Source organism: Rattus norvegicus, chromosome 9 (genome assembly GCF_036323735.1).
Source record: "Rattus norvegicus strain BN/NHsdMcwi chromosome 9, GRCr8, whole genome shotgun sequence".
NCBI classification, from domain to species: Eukaryota; Metazoa; Chordata; class Mammalia; order Rodentia; family Muridae; genus Rattus; species Rattus norvegicus.
The window spans coordinates 67,415,291-67,423,393 of NC_086027.1; positions in this window are offsets into that span (position 1 = coordinate 67,415,291).

The window sequence follows — 8,103 nt, forward strand, 5'->3', positions numbered from 1 at the left end:
TGTAACCTCTTCTTCACCTAGGAAAGGCAGGCGCAGGCCTTCCTAAGGAATTACCAGAGCATTTCCTGAAGACACTTACATTTGTTTTTAAACATGTTCAACGTTGCTCTTCCTAGGCCTCTAAAACACTCTGAAGCCACAAAGCCCGTGTTCCTCATGTATCAGAGTACTCTTAAGTTCTTCATGGAATTTATGTGTTGTGTTGAATATATATGCTGAATTATCATATACAGTAGCCCATTTGTGAGCAACTATTATTAAAGAGGGTGTGTATGAGGCAGTGGTGGCACACGCCTTTAATCTCAGCACTCAGGAGGCAGAGGCAGGTGGATCTCAGTGAGTTCAAGGCCACCCTGATCTACAGAGTTCCAAGACAGCCCTATCTTGAAAAACAAACACAAACAAATAAGGAAAAAGACAGAATGTGAATGGAATTCAGAGTAACGGGCCCAGAACACTAGTGGCAAATTTTGCTTTAACTACTTAGTCACCTGAGGCAAGACTTACAGTACGACACCCTCCAAATGCCTCAGTCCTCAGCCTTGCTCAGGTTCTCAAGGCACTGTTCCTCCAAAGAACACCAAGGCCCAGAAGACCCTCCCAGACATGACTTGCTTTAGTTGACTTTTTTTGTTTTGTGGTACTTCAAACTCAGGACCTACTACATACTAAGTGATCACTCTACCAATGGAGACACATCCCTAGCTCCCCAAAATATTCAGTATTGAACATTCCGAGTCAGACTCCAGGACTCGGCCAATAAAAGCCCTTACTATACCAGGGTAATCTGAATGGTTTCTAGAACCCACTGCGGAAAAAGAGAAGCAACTCCTGAAAGTTGTTCTCTGAGCTCCATGAGCATGTTGTAGCATGCATGCACATGGGCTCACACAAGTGTTCTATTTTTATCCAAAATGCTTATTGGGATGCCTTCTGATTCCTTCCCAAGCCTTGCTTTTCCTCTTTAGGCTGGCAGAAGACACTGGAGCAGGCCCCACACAAGACTACCTTTTGTAGGTAGGCTGAAGACCATGAGGATTTTATAGAACTTAGGTATTTCACACCCATGAAGCAGGAAGTGGGGCCCTGTACCTGACACTTTCCACATTTCTCCTCCTCCCTTCTGGAGAAGGATGAAAGAGATCCTTTGCAAGAGGCAAGTTCTCATAAGAGGTCGCCACCACCAGAAAGCCACACTATAATTTATTATTTTTAAAACAAGTGGGAATCAAACCAGGAGTGGTAGTGCAAACCTGTAATCCCGGCACTCAGGAGGCTGAAGCAGAGGGTTACATGAGCTTGAGGCCTGCTTGGGCTATATAGTTAGACTTGGTGTAAACTAAAAGACCCTCAAATATTTCTGCTCTCTTTCATCAGATAAATTGGTATTAAATTTACTTAATGGGAGTCCATGAGCTTCTTTTAGAACAACAACGATCAACTACATTGTAGTTATTTCATTCAGAGACAGCTCTACCACAAAGTTGCATTAAAAAGTATATGATATATGTGGAAATAATTCAGAGGAGATTACTTCCTCTATAGATAGAAGATCTGTTGTGAGTCTCTGATTATTAGGCCAAGTGGTAGGAGTAATAAACGATATACGTAACAGTACTGTTACTGTTTTATGTTAGCTTTCTGTTACTGTAACAAATATCAAGTCAAGAAGAAAGGTTTATTTTGGTGCATATTGTGAAGGTTTCTGTTTTGTTGTTTTGAGACATGGTCTCACTATATATAGCTCTTGCTGTCCTGGAACTTGGTATGTAGACCAAGCTGGCTTCAAAATCACAGATCTCCCTCACTCTGCCTCCTGAGTGCTGGGATTAAAATTGTGTTCTGCTACACACCTCTAACTGTGAAGATTTCAGTCTATGGTTGGTAGAGACAGTAATGAAGCAAAGAATCATAGAATTCATTTTATGGCCATTGGACTTGGAGGTGAAGGGTAGGTTTCCTGAATTCCTAAGCCCCTCCCCAATTATTTCAGCCTATTTAAAATTCTAAATTAAAGTGCACCTTTGTTTAAAAGAGTAAATTGATTGTGTTTAGAGAGATGGCTCAACAGTTAGGAGCACTTGCAGCTCTTACGTGGGCCTTGGTTCAGTTCCCAGCAGCCATGTGGAAGTAACTCCAGTTCCAGTGTCTGATGTCCCACCCTGGCTTCCGTAAGAAGTAGGCATGTTGCACATATATACACAAAGGCAAATGCATTCATAAAGAAAAATCTTTTAAAAGAGGATATTGAGTTTTATTAAAATGTTCAAGTTATTAAGCAATGTTTGTCTTTTTTTATCTGATGTCAAATCTTAATAATTATAGTATAACTATTAGAATCCTTTATGGCAAATGAAAAAAGTGGTATTAACACAATTTCATTTAAATAAAACTTAAAAGCTTGTTATATTTCAAGGGTCTTTCATTATAAACCTCTGTGGAGGTGGACTGGGCTGTGACTGTGTTGGTAAAGTCCTTGTTTAGCACACACTGACTCCTGGGCTCAGTCCCCAAGACGAAATAAAACCAGGTATAGCAGTGCATGTTTCTAATCCCAGCACTCAGAAGGTAGGGAAGGCAGACCGGAAGTTCAAAGTCATCCTTGGATATACAACAAATTTAAGGCCAGCCTGGTCTTTGTGAGACCTTGTCTTAGTTGTGTTTTTTGTAGAACTGAGGATTATATTTCTCGTCACACATGTGCATAAATTCATACACATGGATGCATAGATAGACAAGGCGACAGTATTTACACCAGGTTCATGAGGTGCTCCACAGTAGGCTACAAAGTCCAAAGCAGTCACATCCACATCCCAGATCACTGCGGAAAACCGTGTGTTTTTAAACAAGCTCTTGAAGCAATCAACACCAATTGTTACTTACTTTGGAAATTTAATCACTATGTATCCATTTCTACCAGCAAAGTAAAGCAGGGACATCAAGTTTACATGCTGTATTTAGCACCTTTTACTTAAGTAGCTCAAAGCTTTTATCTAAAAGTACTGTGGAGACTGCAACTACTGAAGAGGGAGACTGGCAACCACTCCCCAAAACCAGCAGAGAGCATAGGCAGAAGCCCCAAACTCAGCACGTCAGCATTAGGGCTAAGGACCAGCTCTGTGCAGGGCACCGAGAGGTCAGAAGGCAAACGACAAACTGAGACCTGTTTATTTGTGGAAAGCTTCCAAGCTTAGAGTAAGAAAAATGGATCTGTAGTTCTTGTGTGCAGAAAGAAACCAGCAAGTCTTTCTTTCTTTGAAAACAACAAAAGTGGTGAACTTTTAACAAACTGGAGGTGCAACACAGTCGGTGGAATGTTCTGCTAGCAGGCCGAGCCCTGGGTTCAATCTTTAGCATCTCATAAAACTGGGTGTCAGATGTGGCTGGAGAGAGCTTGACAGTTAAGAGTGCATACTGCTTTTCCAAAAGAACAAGAGCTGGGTTCCCAATCCCTGTGTCAGGCTGCTAACAACCACTTGTAACTCAGCCCACTGGGGATCTGACACTGACACCCTCTCTGGCACATACACACACACACACACACACACACACACAAACCCAACACCTGGGAAGCTAAGGCAGGAGGACCAAAGGGTTCAAGGTCAAAGCAAGTTCAAGGGAAGTTTCAGATAGCTTGGGATACACGAGACACTGTCTCACAAAAATAAAAATAAATTTATTTAAATAAATAAAGAAAAAATGCACAAATTATTGAAATCTGAATTACTCACTAATTAAATGAAATAACAAATTCCTGAAAAGCAATAAACTATCAAAACTGATTCAGGGAGAAATAGAAAGGTGTGAAAGATCAAAAGCAAGTAAACGAACTGATAGGTGATTACAGTCCGCTCACAAAGGAGATGCCATTCCTAGACAGAGTCACTGGTCACTATTATCAAATGTTTCAAAAAGCAGGAATACTGATCCTGTCCAAAAACTGTTGTGGAGAGACGGTAAGATGGCTCAGGGAGTAAGGATGCTTGCTGCAGAGTCTAAGAACCCGAGTTCCAGGGTTCCGCCTGGTGGAAGGAGAGAACCGATTCCTGAAGGGCTGTCCTCTTGACTACATGCATATGCTGTGCTGGTCACGTATTCACCCATAGGCATTTGCAAATATTCACACATACACAAAATAAATACATGTAATGAATATTTTAAGTATGAACACTTTTTATAAAGATTGTGCCAAGAATAATTAATGAAGTATTTTTGATCTTGACACAGAAGTTCCCTTCCTATCTATGCACAAGGACTCGGAAGGGAGCTCTGGTTTCTCATCTCCATCTAAATGAACCACATTCGAGGCCATATTTGAGGGTATGACCACAACTGCAACCCAGACAGGTCTCCCTTCTGGTCAACAGCTTTAGAGTTGATCTCTACGTTTTTTGTAGTGAAAATGAACCATATCAAAACAAGACAAAACAAAAAAAGCTGGTGTGATGGAACTTGCCTTGAATCCCAGTACTTGGGGAGGTAGAGGCAGGTGGGTTTCTGTGAGTTTGAAAGCAGCCTGTCACTGCTGAACAGTGAATTCAAGGACAGCAAGAACTACATGGCGAGACCCTGTCACAGAAGGGGAGGAGAGAAAGGAATAAGGAAAAAGAAAATGGGCTTCTATACCTATCCCCCAGTTTTAGCCCACCTCCTAAAGAGAGAGTTATTTCCCCTGATCAAAAGAGTGTGATCTAGTTCTGGTCCTTACTAGAGACAGAACAAACCATTACGCTTTAAGAATTAATCCAGAGCTCAGTGTAGTGACACACACACCTTTAATCCCAGCACTAGGGAGGGAAAGGCAGGTGGAGTTTGAGGCCAGCCTGATTTACAAAACAGGATAGCCAGGGCTACATAAAGAAGCCCTGTCTCTAAAAAATGAAACAAGCAACCAAACAAACAAACAAACAAGTGTTGATCCAGTTGGGCCTGTCAATCACCTCAACTATCCCTCAGGAAGGTGGCCATACTGAAGAGATGGGAGATATAATTATCTTAATGAGATGGTGCCTTCTCCTTTCCAGAAGCCCCACTTAAAGAGCTACACAATAGTGGCCTAAGTGGGCCTGCTTTTCTGAGTTCCAGTCAGAAATGTGTAACTTTTCTTTTTAGAGCACCGGCCAAAGCCTAAGCTTTAGCATTTTGGGTTTCTCGTCACCACTCTCAAGCCACTCCCATTGGCCACGTAGCCAGTTGCTGACCTGCAGCTACTTGCCAGTCTCCATTTGAACATATTGGCCCCACTCAAAAAGGTATGTCTCTCTGTCCTTCCCTCTCCCCCTCCATCTCTGTCCTCCTAGTGGCTGTTCTTTTCTCTGACTCTAATAAAATTACTCCTAAGCTTCCTATCAAGTTAATTTTTTAGTTTTTATTATGGAAACTAAGAGCCCAATGAAGGAACTCCAGTTTCTCAGGTACCCTATGGCTTCCAAAGTGGGTCTCTCCAAAATTTCCAGTAACACCATAAGATACAGGCATGCATGTGGCTAATGTTTTAGCAGAAACTTCATTATTTTCATGGGGGAGCAGGCAAGGTTACGGATTTTTTTTTTTACACTGCTTTGTTTTGTAATTTGGAGCATGTGTGTGTGTGTGGACATACACTAGCCAGTGTGCATTCGGAGGTCAGAAACAACTGGTGCTCTCCTGCCAGCCTGTGGGTTCTTGGCACGGAGGTCAGGTCAGCCTTGGTGGCAAGTGCCTTTACCAGAGGAGCATCTCACCAGCCCTCGGTAGTTCTGTTTTCAAGCTTTCCTCTGAGAAAACTAACTCCTGTAGTGGTAAATAATAAAAATACTGTGAGACACCAGGCCACGCTAGCACTGGCACCGGCTGGCACTGGCGGGCCACATGGCACTAACGGGTGTTTCTATCTCTGTCAGCCAGACTTGGCAGACTCTCTGGTTCAGAGTTCTCAAAACGTCTCCACCCAGCTCTCTAAGTTCCCCATTTCCACCCTACGCTACCACCTCTGCTACTCTCTGGGCCCTGCGGCAATCTCTCTGCCTCCATGACTAGCTCCACCAGTGCCATCAAGGATCTCTGCTGTGGACTCTGCTCACATTCCCATCATCTGCCCCTGTGGAATAGTCACAACTCCCAGTAACCCGCTAAAATCAAAACTCTAGAAGCTTGTAACTTATCAATCAGATTTATGTCAGTAAATTCTGACCCCACAAAATGTCCACACAATAAACCCAGAGCCAATTGATATTGAAACTGCCCACCTAGATAAGACAGACTGTCCTGTAATTATCCACTCCTTATAAGATATTCGTAGCTACCTGTGGCTATTTAAAGCCACACGGGAGTGGGTCATCCTTCTCCTCCATCCTCCCCCATCTTCTCTTTTTCTCCTCCTCCTCTCTCTCCCCTCTCCAAAACTGTGTCCATCTTACTTCTTCACTGCCCAATCACAGGCCTTGTGCCTGCCCTCACCTACATGCAGACATCAATCCACAGCTCCCCATCAAACTTCTTTGTTACCTTTTCTTTCTCCCCATGATAAACTCTGTGGTTGTAACAAATGTACTGGTTTTACAACTTCTGTGCCTGTCTGCTATCTACTGAGGTAGTACTAAAATGATTAAGAATCAGACATTGCTCAGTTTAGGAGAAAAAGTCCATTGCACACATAGCTCAAACATCAGGAAGTACGTACAACTTTCAAAAGAAGTTTTAAAAAGTTAAAAAAGTTTTAAAATAGCTACATTAGATGTAGCTATTAAGAAAGGCATACAGGATGGGGGTGGGGTGGAAAAGTAGTAGCTAACATAAGTCTCACATAGTAAGAGGGAAGACATATTGTGTCCTGCCTGACTGAAGGAAGGAGTTGGCAGGGAGATTTTCTACCATAAGATAGTTAATAATACCACCAGCCCACACATCTACACCCACAGATACTGCTGAAGTTATAAATCAGGCTGCTTGCAATATACTATTGCTAGTAAGGGCTCAACCCCCTCCCATCCAAGAACACGCATCGGAATACGAGGTTGCTTTTATAACAGGACATACTTGGATACGACTTAGAGTATTTGGATATACTCTGGCATATTTGTATGTGCACATGTATGATAATATGCATGTGGGTGAATTATGTACATGGATGATGAATTTTCCTAGTTTTCTACCTTATTTATTGGGATACGATCTCTCTCTTTGGGAGGGGACAAGGTATTACTGTCTAACTGACCGACTTGAAACTCACTGTGTAAATCAGGCTTCCCTGGATCTCATAGACTACCAGTGCCTGTCTCTGGTGCTGGGATTAAAAGTGTGCTGTGTGCCTGCAGCTCAAATAGATGGCTCGTCTGGACCCTTCCGCCACTTCCCGTGGGCTGGGACTACAGGTGGGCCGCCATGAACACTTAGCTTTTATGTGGGTTTTGAGAATTAGAACTTGAGTTCTCATACTATATGGCAAACATTTTACAGAGTCCAAAGCCACGTTTTAAGTTTTAGTGAACATACATTTTTGACAGTGGTATGAGTCTTAGACTACTCACCGTGGGAATGGTGGTCTGACTCCTTACTGAACGTCATAAAGCCATCCATGGCATAAGAGAGTAGAAAGGGGTATTCCTGTGGTCTTTCATGACAACCAAGGAGCTCAGACACCGATGAGGAAGGACCTGAGCTACCAAGAAAGATCACCCTGGAAATGTAAAGACACAGTACAAGGAGGAAGCCTCATTTAGTTACAAGAACAGAAATCCAAATCAACTGGGCTTGGTGACCAGTGACCATGTCTCTAATACAGGCACCTGGGAAGCTGACAGAGGAAGATTGCCAGGTCAAGGCCAGTCTGGGCTACACAGCAAGACCCTGCCTCAAAATCACAAAGACCAGGACAGTATTGGAGAGGAGACAGAAGTGGAACTGTGGCAAATGCAGAGAGAAGCTTTATGAGTAATGGGCCTGGCTACCTGGTCATTGCTATTTGTCTCTCTTGATTAGCGTCTGGCCTGGTAGTTTATAATACTGGTGGGGCTGGGCCGACGGATCCCAATCATTTGCAAGTTAACTGACCTACACACCTTCTTTTCCCAACAAAACTAACAAGAATCTCAAGGTCATAAGGCAGTTTCAAGGACTCAATGC